We start from the raw sequence: 15,157 nt of genomic DNA, 5'->3' as shown, positions 1-15,157 counted from the left end.
CAATGAACTTATAGAAATTTTATCTGAATAATAAATGCAAGGTCATACGTCTGCCAAAGCCATCGCAGTTACCATACCATAAAATTGCTAAATCTGCAAGTGTGCTGAAAACCACGTAGGCATACTGGTATCAAAATATATTGTATATTTTCTGTATAATACAGAACAATCCTTCATGTTCCAAGGGAGATTGCAAAAAGAAGTTGATAAAGAAAAAAAAAAAAAGATAGTACACTACTTCTGAAGTATTAAATTAGAGAAAATGAGATTGAGGGAGAATCTTAACAGCCTGACAAAAGAGACTCTAATAGATTACTCAGATATGAACTCTTATTGTCAGGTGACTTACAGTGAACTTGTGTATAGCTTGCTCACTTGCTGTGCAGGCTTTGTTGACAATACAATTCAGTCTGCAACTCCCTACTTCCAGGTGGCAAATTGTATTCAAGATCAGCTAACACTAAGTTGTGTGTTTTTCTGACATTATTCTTCTACCTTCGTTAGTTATCATGAATATACTAAGACTCTGCCAGTAAGAGGATCTGAGCAAAAATTTGCCTATTCAGTATTGAGCTTGCTCAGCGGTGGCTGTCACATTGTTTTGAACTTGTCTTCCATGAAGCTATTTAATATAATGATTTCTTTATGCACAAAGCTAGGATTTATTGAAAGGTCCTGGAAGAACCAGGGACTGTTGTTCAAGTCAAGCATTCCCCTTTCCTCCCTTTTTAATATAAATAGTATAGCCTAAATATAAATGGACAAAGGACAGATAGACCTCATTTTTTGGTCTTCATGTTTATATAGGGTGCAAGAGAAGCTCCTTAACTTTACAGGATGCATGCTGTGGCTAAGTAAGGAGGGAATTTCCATGTGCTCTAGGGTTGGACAGATTCACCAAGCTATACCCGTTCTAACTCAACATTTGCTCCAGAATCTGCAAACACATCACTGAAATATTTGGAGGCAAGAAAAGGGGAAGGTGAATAGCACCAAGCTGTAAACCGAACAAGGGTAGTTTGTGACTTACGATGGTAAATATAGATTAACGTGCCAAACTTTGTCCTTCACATGTACCATTGTACCCAAATATCACTGTGTAACTGGTGCATAAGTACTGCTATCTGAGATACAATGTTCAGCATGTACTAGATCAGACGAAAAACAGTGTGAAATCACAGCCAGCATGAATCCACTCTGAATATAGGAGCTCACTGGGAGCAGTACAGCCTTACCACAATAACACCCTTGAGGGTAACCTCCTCTCTGTTAGGTCCCAAGAAGTTTTGACAGTGACTTCACTGGGGCCAGTATATTGCCTTGAAAGGTCAACGTTTACAAAAGAAACTTTGATATAACATTAAGAGTTTGCCTGAACATTCAAGTGCTGAAAATGCAAGCTGCAGATGTATTTTTTAGAACAAGAGAAGCACCACACAAAAATAGATGGTACGCTAACGTGAATTAAATTTACGCACAGACTTGAGTGGGTTTTTGCCTTACCTTTTTTCCCCCCTCTTTTTTCTCTTTTTTTTTTACTATAATCTTTATTAATAATTTAAATGTAGAACATGAATAGCTCTGATTATTTCTTTTCATGCTCTTGTAAAGAGCGAAAGCCTATAGCCCTCAAGATGAATATTAAAGTCTTCTATCTATCTACTAAACAAGTACTACAAATACAGGGGAAAAGAAAACTCAGCACCTTCTAGCTCACATCCTTGTGTGATGACTTAAAAAGTTGTCTTAAGTAGTTTGTAGTCTGCTAAGATTTCCTAAAGGGTTTTCACTTACTAACCCTCATGATGATACTTTTCTCTATGTGTTCCCCTAAGAAAGTAGTATGCACAGGAGCAATCTTCGGGAAAACAGCTCTGACAACATTCCGTGTGTTGAAAATTAAGATTCCCTATGCATGCTCACAGATTCATATTTTACGTCTACCTCTTTCCACCTAATTGGAGCAAATGTGAGATTTGTAGCGGTTTTCAAATGATACTGCTTTCATTTCAGAATGGTATTTTGTTTCAAAGTTTACAAAATGAACATAAACATAATGATGTATTTTAAAAGAGCCTGAAAATAAACTGAAGCTTTTCAAAGTAACTCAAATGAATGCATAATTCTGACATATAGTTCTTCTCATAGAGATACCGCTACTAGATAGTGACAACTTTTACCATGTTGCCTGTTGTAGATAAAGACTCTTTAAGCTATGTCTGTCTGGATGCTTATGTTACTTACTCAAATATTTGAACCTGTTGCTTGAAGGCGAGGGGACAGAGGAGGAAGGTGAAAAGACTATATAGCATTGCTAATCCCTTGAGCCATCTGGTCACTCGAGGCCATGCTTTAGATTATACTTATACTGAAAACCTATCCCTTTCATTCATTCAATTCCCTTCACGGTGTCAATTTATCATTGGCTTTTTTGCTATGTTAGGATTTCTTGCAGTTAATCATAGTGAGAATCAATTGTCTTTTGATGCCACAGTAAATATTTGCACTGGAAAGAGATTTTTACTCATTTCTTCCCCCTCCCACAACTTGCAGTGATTTGTAAAAGTTGCTGGTACATTTTAATAACTGAGTTGAAAACAAAGATAACTTTCTTCAGCAAAGAAGAAAATCATTCCAATATCATTTCTGTGTAATCTGGGAGAGTTTTGTTAGATGACAGAGACACTAAAATATGCATACCAAGCAGAGTTCAAAAGAACTGATTCTACCTTACTGATATCACCTTAAAACTCAGCTATCAGAGAGGTGGCATTTGCATGTTCAATTATCTAAGAACCAATCTGTACCTACACTTATATGTTACAAGCCTTTCAAACCTCCTAAATTTGCATCTATACTATGTAGCATATTGCATATTAAGCCTGTCCAAATGGATGATGATTTTCTAGGGTGTACATGAATTTTTGATCTATTGACACGTGCAGTTCTATATGAAGCCAAATCTATCATGTCTCTGCCATGAAGCAGCAGTGAGACTTCACAGCTATTTCACTTCATTAGCTTTCCTACACACTTGACAAAATTACTCTTCAGGACTCCACAGTTAACTTTCAATAACATGCAGTCTTTTCCACTATTTCTAGTTTCACGCATAAGATTATTTTTTATATTGTGTTCCCTGAGGTAGCTGCAAAGCAATTCTGTCATAAACGTGCTGGTTCTGTGCACTCAGAGAGTAATCATGTTCTACTTCGTGCTCCTTCCATATATTAATTCTTTGTAGTACTCTTCTGGCTATATGGCAGCTCTAATTTGTGAACCTTTCCTACTTGGATAACCTTCCTTTAAAAAAAAAAAAAAGGAAAAAAAATTTAAAATGTCCTTTTCACTGTTGCAACTAATTTTGAATAGCAAAATGAGAAAGAAAAATTGTAAAGCACAGCACAAGTAGGAAAAGTCAGATCAAAACATCTGAGAAATGAGCAGACTGAAATTCTGAGAGTCCGAATCATTTTTTAAAGTGAATGAAGGAGGTCAATAGCTATTCAGAAAGGATACTTGAGTTTTTAGCCATTGTTTCAGTTCCTGATCACTTAATCTCACTGACAAACAGCTCTGCCTATCCATCGCATGTGCATGATACAGAAGCTGGTATGAAGTTTTGAAATGATCTTTCAGATCAGAGAAAATCAATGCATCAAATTTGATCTCACAAGACACAGTAGTTCACCTTTTTCTCATGAAAAGAAAGGATAAGTGGTATGATTAAAAACTAAAAATAGTGAGTTGAAATATACAAGCCATTACTAACTGATAACATCCCACTGCCTGACTAGTACAGTTCATTGAAACACATTTGCTGGAAGCAACAGCCTGAAATAACTCAGTTTGTGCTTGTTGCTACTTAACCCTACAAAAACTGCAAGTTAGAAATTATTATATTGTTTGTACTGCAATGGAGCTAAAAGGTACTAATGAAGGTAGCACTCCATTGCTGCAAAGGCTGTAGAAGCATGTGACTAAGACACAGATGAGATCCACAGAGCTTTCGGGCTTCAAAATATTAAATTGACTCAATAATCCTGAATTACTGAATTTAAGATGCAATTTTATGTCTACCCCTGCATCTAAACAGGGTCTGCTCAACCAGCATCCCTTCTACATCCAGCTGCAGTATTCATTAAGATTTGTTCAAGTTACTACTCCAAACACTACAAAAACAAATTCCCACTGAGCTACAGTGAAATAGCAAGTAGCAGCTGAGAAACAGGATGGCCTCTGGAACAAATAATGGATTACCTGTCTTACTACTAATGCATCTAGAATAGCTATTCTTTATTGAAAATTGCCTTTACCTGATAAAAAAATACCATTGAATAAGATTAAGATTATTCGATGACAAAAAGCATGAGAAATAAAAATGCTCACTTTATAAGGCATAAATGAACCACTAACTGACAGGAGCTGAAAAAACTTCTCTTGTTGGCTGGTTATTCAACTGTGGATTCTGCTGCTCTGCCCTCTGAAGCATCTGGTGCTGGCCATTACCAGAGATCAAATACAGGACCAGATGGTCTGTTGGCTTGACTCATTATAATGGTATGACTTCTGAAATGTAAAAGCTCTTCACAGAACCAGAAGGAGAGCATTTACCTCTGAATGCCTGAACTCAAAAAAAAAGGGGGGTGGGGGTGGGGTGGGGAGAAAGAAACCTCTGTGAACCAAGGGAATAGCAATCCAACTTACCCCAGTGACACTTGCATAAGAAGTCAAATTACTCAAGAACTTTTCTCACTGAGGAGGATCTGGCCTTAGCGAGCTTTTGTGACTTCAGTGATTATAATATCACTAAATAGGATACTCAAGATGATTTGGGAAGTTAAAGCTGAAGAAGCAACTCAGTGGTGTAGCCTGGCAGGACAGTATCATATCAGCTCCTTAGAGCTGTGCTGGATTCTTGCATGCTGAATTAACTTGTCTGCGATTTAAAAGTGCTGCATCTGATCCTGTGGGATTCCTTTGTACCAGAGACATAAAGGACTAGTTAGATGACTGAAAAAGTCATACCCAAGAGAAGAAGAAGGAAAAAAAAAAAAATGCATTTTAGAGAAGGGGAGTAGAAGGGACCTCAAAAAGTGCCAAGTATTTGATTCTGATTTTTCTTTGTTTTCAGGGTCTTTCTGATGTTCTGGCTATGTGAATTGACAATTTTAATTCTCCTTAAAATTAAAAGATATGGTCTTAATGGGAGCAGGATGGCTGAAATAAAATAAAGTAGCACCCTATTTGACCTTGTTTTGTGACAATCAGCCTTCTGGACCAGATGGTCTTGGAGGTCTTTCCCAACCTTTATGATTCTATGATTTTCTCCTTCATTTTAATTTCTCTGTAAAGGTTGACCTAAACGAGTGTGGTACTGAAAGTGCCATCCATCTTACCAATGGTAGACTATGACCATTCTGGCTTCCTCATAGAGGATTTTGAACATAATTGTTTTCAATCCTCTGCTTTTCATCCCTTTTCAACTTCTATCTAAAAATTATTGATGTTTTAACTACTGTTTTCTAAATTAAAATTCCAAGAGTTTTAAATGTTTGAAAATAGAGATTAGCTGAGGTCCATTTTAAGTTATGATGCAGCTGGAGAATACATATCTGGGAAGATGCTTAGAGAAGAAAAACAAATGTAGACTTTTACTCCTTGGATTCAGGAACATGATACGTGGGTTTTTTTAGTCATCACAATGATTTATAAAGGAAAGCTGTTGTGTAACAATATAAACCTTCAATATGCCAAACCTGCGTAACAACTGGCTTGCCTCTTAAGACATTTTCCAGCAAGAGACAAGAACTTGACGTTACTGTCTTCCCTAATTCCCTCTTACTACTTCCCTTACTACCCCTAAATTTGTAAGAGACCATTTTGTGTGGAAAAAGAAAATAAAATGAAAAACTACTGTACGACTTAGAATGTAACTTACATTGTGAGTTCCATGTAGCACATCTTGCATGTTCTGACTCCTTTAGAAAGAGCTTCTTGATAAATATAAGTATTGAAAATCACCGATTCTCAATAAAAGGCTATTGAAATACAAAATCACCCCCTAACACCATATGAGCAAAGGGAAATATGCTATTTTATTTGATATTAACAGCAACCCTCCTAAATTCAAAAATATCAGCATTCTGTAGAAAACACAGTCTCCAGCAGTTTATTTCTTTTTTATAAAATCCCTGTGCAAGAGAAGCTTTTCTGAATAGCATTGGCATTATTTAAAAAGGGAGGCAATGAGAAGGGCACTCTAGGTCTTGCCAGCCTTCTTGGACAGTTGTAGTGACCACATGGCAAGGCTGGGCCAACCGTACTATGACGCATCTTATTTTCTTCAGACAACAGGGGGTAAACATACAAGTAAACGTACAAGGACACCGCTGACTTGTATTCAAATTCCATTACTCCGTAATACAAATCTAGGTGTCTAATTTTCTACGTGAGCCAAGAAAAGACTTAATAGAAAACCCAGCAAAGTGGATTTGTTCTGAGGATTTTCCTGTGGCTTCCCCTTCCCTTGTTTGTCCATTTACTGAATAGATCATATTTCCAATGTGTGATTTTCAGGCATAACCAGGACCAAGTTGTGGTGCTCAAGGCAGACCAAAGTAATTGATGCAGTGAAATATGAAATAATAAGTCTTAAAAATAGCTAGTACACTGGATGGAAATGTTATCAAACTGCTTTATGCTGGATTCTTTCTCACTGCATCATGTTTCATTTTTGGAAAGGATGAAAAGAGGAGAGGTTGAGTTTAAGGAAAGGTCACATACGAAAAACTCTTCAGAAAAATCCCTGCTAAACTGTATATTCATTATTGTGACTTCTCTGATAGACTGGGGGTAGTAATAACAATTTAAAACAATAACAACTTGGTGGGAAGACAGAAAACGATTTTGGAAACCTATGGCCAGTTATGGTTTTTCCAATACATGAAAAATCCTAAGAACTGTAGCCAGGCAGTACAAGGAATTCAGGTGCATTGTTGTATTCTTTAGACAGAAAATTGAAGAAGTACAAAGAAAGAAAAGGAAAAACAGGTAACACCTTTTACTGGACAGCCTCTTAAAAGGAGATATGATTCCTCATTTGTTCAGCATAGCCAGCTTGCCATTTGGGACTGAGGGCCAATCAAGTGGCCATCTATTTAACCAGTGATCACGGCTTTTACTTTAAATAAAGAAGTGCACTGGGGGAGCCGCATGATTTTCTGCATTTTGCATTCCACATCATCTCCCAAAGCTCCTTCTTTTTCCTAACAGAAAACATATGAAGATACTTGGTACCTTCCCAGTTAGTCAGAGATAACCTCTTAAGAAAGTAAATGAGCTGTGGAGGTGACTCCTTCACCTCCTCAAATTAAGGAAGTTTTTTTTCCCACCCACATAATAACAAAAACAAGTATCTATCCCAAAATTACTGTTCTGCTCTACAACAAAGCCACAGTGTTAAAATATCATCTGAAAAATAACATTCCTGATGTAGGAGTTCAAAGACCAAAATATGTTTATATTCTTAACAAGATTTGTTTGTTTACACTAAGAAAATTAGTTCCTTTGTATGTATTATAACATTTGCCACATTCCTATAAGTATTGTTTTCTGGTGAAGTCACGATTACTTAATTAGACATGGTTCACTAATATTCTTTGTGTATTCCTACCCACCTGTGCTTCCTGAAGATTTAACTGGATAACTCTTCTGTTCGTGTCACTAGCAAACAAAAAGTCACCCAAGAAGACTTACAAGCAACCTCAGAAAATATTTTCACTGCGATATTTTTCACTTGGTGCTCACTTGGTTAAAAAATAAAACCAAAATCCCCGCCCTTAACCAATCCCTCTCTGACCCTTGGAGCTACAATTTTTCCTGTGGTCTTTCTCAGTCTTTGCATTTACCAGAGGCTCCAAACTATTATCAAAAATCACAGTTATTACAAATGCTAGATCCTCTTTCTGCTTTCAGTGATGCAGTTCTGGTAGATTTTCCCCTTTCCTGGTACACTCAGGTGCACCTGGCAGTGGGAGCCTCTCCATCAGGTAATCAGGGTGGGATCTCTTCACAAGTGGGCTTGGGGCATCTTGTGGAAAAGCTTTTGTAGAAAAGCTTCATAACCACCCATATGACAACAGGCATTTTAGGAAGTCCAGGCTGTTCCAGACCAGCATATCCATTTGTAGCAGAGAAACTTGCCATGCCAACCTTTCAACTGCAGTCCATGCATACATTTATAAATTGGATATTAGAGCTACATGCACTGTTCCTATCGTTTGGAATGGGATCTGAGTGCACAAAGTCTCACATGCAGAAAATGTACATTTAAGGTGCCCAGTGGTCCAATATAACTATAAAAAGAGAAGTTGAGTAAAGAAACCCTGGAATCTTTCACCTGGCTTCCCTTTCCCTGGCTGCGTACTTCTGGAAAACACCATGCTATTCAGACTGTGACTTTCAAAGGCCATCAAGTTGGATCATCTTGTGAAATCGATGGTTATAAGAGAAACAGGAAAAGAAGCAAACTGAAGTTACAAAATTTAAAAAAAAAAAAAACTGTCACTGCTATACCATGGAACTGCTTTGTGTAAAGCTCTCCCAGTCTGTCAGGGTAATGCATTCAAAAGGAAGGAGGGAGTTGTACAACCAATTCTTTTTTAAAAAAGACTTCTGTTTTAATTATTAAAGCAGTGCTATCATACAGAATGTCTGTAGGGAATTGCTTAATTTTATGCTTTTTATAACATGGTCCCCAATCGCCAAAGAAAATGTGTGTTCTTTCATTTCTGGAGAGTGCCTTCTGAAAGACCCTCATGTTTCACATCTTTTTCATTCTGCCCTGCTTTCTCTGTTTTTTGCTCCTGGTGGTAGGACTTTTGGGGAGAGGAAATATTATTTTATTTTTTAGTTAGGCTTTTCTGGTATTCTTTTCCTCAGAACACATTATTAGAAGGGATCTCTCCTATTTGAGTGCTCACAGGAAGACTCATAAATAAGAAGCAAAAATTCTATTAACCACCCTAATTCTGAGGGGTGCAACAACCAAATATTTATAAAACTGCACATAATTTACAGGTAAACTTTCTAATTGGATACATCTGCAAGTTGCTCTATATTCTATGCAAACTTTCAGAACTGGGAAATCTATAAGACATTACATAAGAAATCAGTGTTCCTGACTTCCCTGATTTAAAACAACTTTAAAATAGAGCTTATATAGCAGAAGCAATACGATGATTTTGGAGCTTTCTCTGCCGAAATCGTGCTTTTCATCGTTCATCCATCTACAATGATTCTTCCAGATTTGGGCAAAAGCAAGTAGGCTGAGATCATAAAGTTACTGAAACTCTGACATCACTGAGGAACTGAAGATCCACTTTCAAAAGGGATCTGTGACATGCCTGGACTATAGCATAAACTTGGATAATTGACACTGGGGCCCAAGCATCTGGGTTAGCTTAGCAGCAGATGTTCACAGTCACTTTCTAAAGCCATCCTCGTGCTTCTGTGTTCTGGTGTTGCGCTCCTGAGGGGATGTCACTAAATTTCTGAAGCCATCTCCTGCATGTTGTATAGCTCAGCTGCTCTCTCGTTAGCCCCCAAGCTGTTCCTTCTGGGGACATGGCAGGGAAGGGAGGATTTGTAGGAAGCAACTGGAGGATTATTAATACTTGCTATTTTAATATGCCTCAGTAGGACAGACTGAGAAAGCACAAATGGGAGCAGAATCAAAGGAAGCCACTCAGACATGATAACATTATTATCTGTTGCTGACATATACCTCAATATATGAGTGGGAATGGGGAAAGCAAGACTAAAAAGAGGAGTCTGCAAATACTGTGGTGACCCTGTATCCCTAAGGATTTCTATCTTATTGAAAATCAAAACAGTTTGGCTGCCTAATCCTCTGAAACAATGTCTCCAATTACTCCGAATTTTTCTAAAATTTAAGAGGGGTGGAAACACTATTCATTTGTTTGAGAAAATACAGCTGGTAGGGTATCAGAAGGGTAAAACTGAGGAGCTAGAGCTAACTGCCTCCAGAATTTCGGTTCAAACAAGAAGCAAGGACAAATGTGTATTTCCTTCTTACCTATCTTTTTTATCTGTATATATTTCATGGTAGTAATTTCATTGCATCTCACTCCTTACAATCACAGAAATAGAGCAAGGGAGCTGAACCCACTCAGATGGCAAAGATTTCAGATCTGTTGACAGCTTGTTTCCTCAGTCTCTGTGTTATCACTGTTAGGGGGATCATCAGGACAAAGATGCTCATACAGTAAAAAATGCAACTTCAGTAATGCATCAGTCAAGAAGCCATTCCAAAGGGAAATCATAATTAAAAAACTAGATTTTTTTTTAAATTACACTAGATGGAGAATACAGACAAAAGAAGAAGGTACAGATCTATTGTGATTATTGACAAGGAAAAACTTACCATAACTTATTGACAACACTGCAGAAATCTGCGGTTTACAGAAACAACTAGATTTCTCTTGAAAGTCACCAGCTATCAGGCCCAGATATGCAGGCATGTCAGCTTACAAATGAACACAGCTGGTGCTGATTATGAAAGCATCCAGCGAGCCATGAGCCTGTCTGCACTTAAAGTTGTGGGCAGAGCCAGCAAAACATCACATGCTAGCAAATGCAGTGAAGATAATTAAAAAAAAAAAATGAAAAAAAAAAGAATGCACTTAAGGCACCATATTCTTATTCAAAGAGATTTAGTTATAACTCGATACACGGTTCCTCCATGTGACAGGACAGATATATTTTGACAGCACAGTGTTTAGAGGGAAAATAAAATATGCAACCACATACAAGTTACTTGCTAGACTGCACATTTCTGTACACACAAAAAGGACAAGGAGAACCCCCTTGGGTGACTGTATAATGTAACTTTGCCACTCCATAGCTGGATTCATTACTTTGTACAGTATTCAGCAAAAACGAAATAGCCTCTGTCAGCACTGAAGACAGTGTGATTTCATAACAAACTTACTTTGGAACAATGTGTTTGTTCTAAGACTTTTGAGCCTACTAACTCTGCTGTGCCTGGAATAATGTCTCTGCACTTGAACGCATAATCAAGGCAAAAGGTTGAGAAAAGCCAGACTTAAATATTTGAAGCATTTGGGACATGCTCATAGGAGATATTTTGATGTAGGCTAGTTGTGACACTTTTAATCACAAGGGAAAACTATTAGCAACTTGGTAACTTTATCCTTCCAAGATAGGGAAAAATATGGTGTAGAAAACCTTCAGGTTCCCTAGGAATTGATGTAGGATTTAGTAAAGAATGGAATTAAAAAAAAAAAAAAGTAATGTTCAAAACCCCATAGATAAGCTCCAACATTCATGTTGCTTGATGTGAAAGGAAAAAAGAAAGCATCTGCTTGTGAATTAATCACTGTTTAAAGACAGGAAGCAAATAAATGTTCAGTTAGCACAACAGATAAAACATTTTTTCTGCCACAAATCCCACAAAGATCTCTTTTGAGTCCAATAGTCATAGTCATTATCAACATAGTCATTATCAAAAAAGTCCGTTAATAATGGTAAGAAAGTTTGTTCGTAACAGAATATTACTCAAGACGATCAATACAGAAGTGAGCTGTAGAAGAGACTTGTGATTTTAAGTAGCTGGATAATAAAATTGCATACAATATTCGCTGTTAGAGCATGCAAAAAGTTTTTATCATCATCGTAATTGATGTAAAAATGCATATACTACCTCTCCCCCACACTCCCCAGTAGCTCTAATTGTATGGACACAGTAACTCAGAAAACAGATCATGAAGTTATGCTGGCTACTTTTTAAAAATGAGGTTTCAAAGCAGCATGATCATCATAATGTAACAAGAGAGTAAGAAAAAGAGACTAGCAGAACACCTGATCCTGACCCTGTACGTTGAGCTTTATGCATTGTCCAGGTTACCCATTTCAGAAGAGATGAACTCTCAAGGCACACTAGCTTGTGTACAAGAGCCTAAACAGATTCTTTACCTTCAGAGACCTGGGAAGCATTTCCACAGGTCAAGAAAGGGATAGAGGGATAGACATTAAATGACCAGGTCGTATGTCTCACATAAGGAAAGGGCACTTACACAGTTTAGAGTTTAAGTATGGAAACCACTACCATGAGATGTTGTGGGTGCTAAAGTAAAACAAGGTACATAAAGAAACTACACAAATTCACAGGGCAAAAAGTGAATTGATAACTATTAAACAGAATGAACTGAATATAACTACATGCTCAAAGAGTTTCTGTGGCGGGATGCCAAGCTGGTGAGAACTGTGAAATGCCTCCAACTCAAACTTTTCCAACTGTAAACTCCCCAACAGAAGGAGGCCAGAAGCCTTTTAAACTAAAAAGGCCAGAGTTTGTTAGAATAAAAAACTAGAATAGGCAACTTAAGTACAGAAAGCTCACAGCTGCTAAGTAAGGCAAAGTACAGATTAAAAAGTTTATATGCAATTGTATCCCTGTCCATTTGTTCTTAAACATACAGCCTTGTTTCTAGACTTGACTTTAATTAACTTAATTACTTCCTGATTCTAAGTAAACTGCACAACCCTCAAGTCCACAAATTCCTTCCGTCACCTCGGAGCTCTTTCTGAGGTTTTCAGTAAAACTTTCAATTGTAATGGGTTGCATATGTGATTTTCTAGCCCTCATTTTCTTCCTGTAGGAAAAGAGGATTTCCTTGCTCCTCTTGACATTTCTTCAGTTTCTCTGCTTAAGGCAAAGGCTACGAACTCCCTGATCTTTCCTGCCTCATCACCCTACCTCATGAATCCTCCCAGCAGCTGATTAAAGGAAAGCACTGATTCCCCTCACCCTTTCCCAAAACTTCTACCCGATCCACACATTCAATTTAAAACAAACAAACAACAACCCCACAAACAACAGAACAAGAAAGCTCAGAATAAATGCATCAAACATACAGTTTGCCTGACGAGATAGCTCCTCACAGGTGTAAGAGGGAAGGGAGCACCATTTCTCTCCTCTGTGTTTACATCAGAAAGCATCCAATACTGTCTGTTTTCAGTGGCAGAAGACTGCTGCAGGATGGAGCAAGAAAAAAAAAAAAGATGTCTTTCTCTAAAGCACCCATTGTATAAGTTTCTAAGTTGTTTTTTTTTTTTTCAGCCACCTATAATATGCAGTTTACAGTGAAGTCTGACTACAGAAGACACTGTCAAAATTCAAGTCCTTATCTCTTCCGAATGGACACAACACCACATGATAGTTGTCTTTGTCAAACTTAGTTTTTCATCAACATTTCAATCATTTTATGTTGGGTTACGCAGCTGTCATCACTCCACTTAAACATGCCTGCCTTTGAGCACTGCTGTACCAGATTATACATTACACTAGTGCGCTGCTTTGAGGGTCTGGGGAATATCCAGTGTGACATAAGAACACATTTAATAAATGCATTTGAAATGAACTTAGTTGTGCTGCAGATGATGATTTCAGATTCCACTACTCAGCCCACTCTATTCAGCTGTGTAGGAAGTATTAGCTGTTTAAAATTGTTCGGCATTGCTATGGCAACCCTCACTCTCCAGCAGCCTCTTACAATGCTGTACAAAAATGCATTCACTTCGCAGGGAAGCTGCATATGACTCTTGAGATCTGGGGCTGTCCCCCTAATGAAACGCACACCTAACCCTCATTACTTTTAATTTGATTCAAGAGCACATACCAGTTTACTGTGCAAAATGTATTTAGCTCATTACCTGGCCTATCATGCAAGTCCAGATCTCAGAGGCATACACTCAAATCGCTTGGGTTAAGTGCAGTTACAGACTGAGAACAGCACTACGTGGCTTTACATATGTGATTCAGTGGCTCCCACATCAGATTTTATTCACTGTCAGTGAAAATAATTTCCTCCTGCTTCACAACCTTAGGGCAAGGGGCAGGGTGAAGAACATCATGTGTGTGCTTTTTTCACCAGCAGTGCTTTTTTTTTCACAAGGAGCTTTGGAAGAGGGAACTGGAGAGGATGCACCACCATGGCCCTGTCTTGCCACATTCACAGACAGATGAACCCTCCAAATATTTGGATATTTGCTATATACGAATCCCTGCACTGAAGTAAAGTATATCAGGGTCCCCAGAATAATCCAAAGGATAAATATAACAAACTGTAGAGTGGCTCTTCACAAATTAGTAGACAGTTTTCCTAGCTGCCAGATCTGGACCTCAGCTGGGATCTGCAGCAAGCTGAGTTTTTGACAGCTGATGGTAAAGCCTAAGCCCGAATGTTTCCACAAACCAAAATTCACCTCTCATTTACACCTGTGCCATTGCGTCAAGTGGGTCAAATCAACAAAGATAAAACTCCTGTCTAAATCTCATGGATTTATTTTCCATAAAGAGTATAATTCTTGATCATTTCAGATACATGAAAAAGAGCATGTTAATACTCTTCTCCTCAACAATCCCTATGTTAATGTGGAAAAACTTGACAACAGAAAGAATGCAATCCTTCTTGCAAAGGAGGAACATGAGAAGTTATTAGACAGCCAAAGAAAGATGAGACTGTTCCCCTACCAGAACTATAATCATCTCTCCAAGGTGAAGACATGAGGATTGTTACTACTCTGAGCAGGAAAGGAGTATCCATTTGTACACTGAGTGCAGCCCCATTGTTGAATTACAATGAATTACACAATGAATTACAAAGCTGGTATTCTCAGCGCACTGTTGGAACTCTTCCCCACACTGCAGAGTTCCCTAAGAAGTATTCTTTCAATAACCATAACCCAAAACAAACTTTATTGTAGGTTCTCTCTCCTGGAACTCAGAGGGGAATGGCATACTCAGCCCATCACAGTTAGCTATTACAGCTTCCTCCCTCCCAGCCACAAATATTTCTGTAGCTGTCTGAGCTCAGTTTAAGCTCAGAAGAAAGTAGAAACTAAAAATCGTTGCAAAAGTGTTATTTGCCTATGCCACTGGGAAACTGTCATCAGTGAGTTTAGGCAGATGTGAGAATGCATTGACCAGGTCATTCATTCCCTGATATTTCTGCATTAGTAAAATAAAATAATAAATAAATAAAAAGCTCAGCTTATATTGTAAGCAATAGGACAAACTGTTTAAAAAGATGTCAAAGTAGTTCTCAGAGAC

At 37.9% G+C, this 15,157-nt stretch overlaps 1 protein-coding gene and 1 long non-coding RNA gene across 4 annotated transcripts in view; one reads left to right on the top strand and one right to left on the bottom strand.

Annotated features, from left to right (window-relative positions):
- The window catches only part of LOC308194508, a 112,160-nt gene that overhangs the window by 10,400 nt on the left and 86,603 nt on the right, over positions 1–15,157 (top strand). Inside the window, exon 2 of one of the 3 annotated variants that reach the window (XR_013950620.1) lies at positions 13,166–13,466. The exons of the other annotated variants lie outside the window; for them this stretch is intronic. This is a non-coding gene — a long non-coding RNA (uncharacterized lncRNA). Of the gene's footprint in view, positions 1–13,165; positions 13,467–15,157 lie in introns of those variants that run through there. 3 annotated transcript variants of the gene reach the window in all.
- Positions 1–15,157, bottom strand: part of LOC308194506 (uncharacterized protein) — a 75,974-nt gene that overhangs the window by 41,972 nt on the left and 18,845 nt on the right. Inside the window, exon 3 of the mRNA XM_080590533.1 lies at positions 12,961–13,077. The gene's annotated coding sequence lies outside the window, so the exon portion shown is untranslated. The remainder of the gene's footprint in view (positions 1–12,960; positions 13,078–15,157) is intronic.

This window comes from Anser brachyrhynchus (genome assembly GCF_964034855.1).
Source record: "Anser brachyrhynchus genome assembly, chromosome: 4".
Lineage (NCBI taxonomy): Eukaryota > Metazoa > Chordata > Aves > Anseriformes > Anatidae > Anser > Anser brachyrhynchus.
Note: the sequence above shows the minus strand (reverse complement) of the source record. Positions and strands in the feature narration are given on the sequence as shown.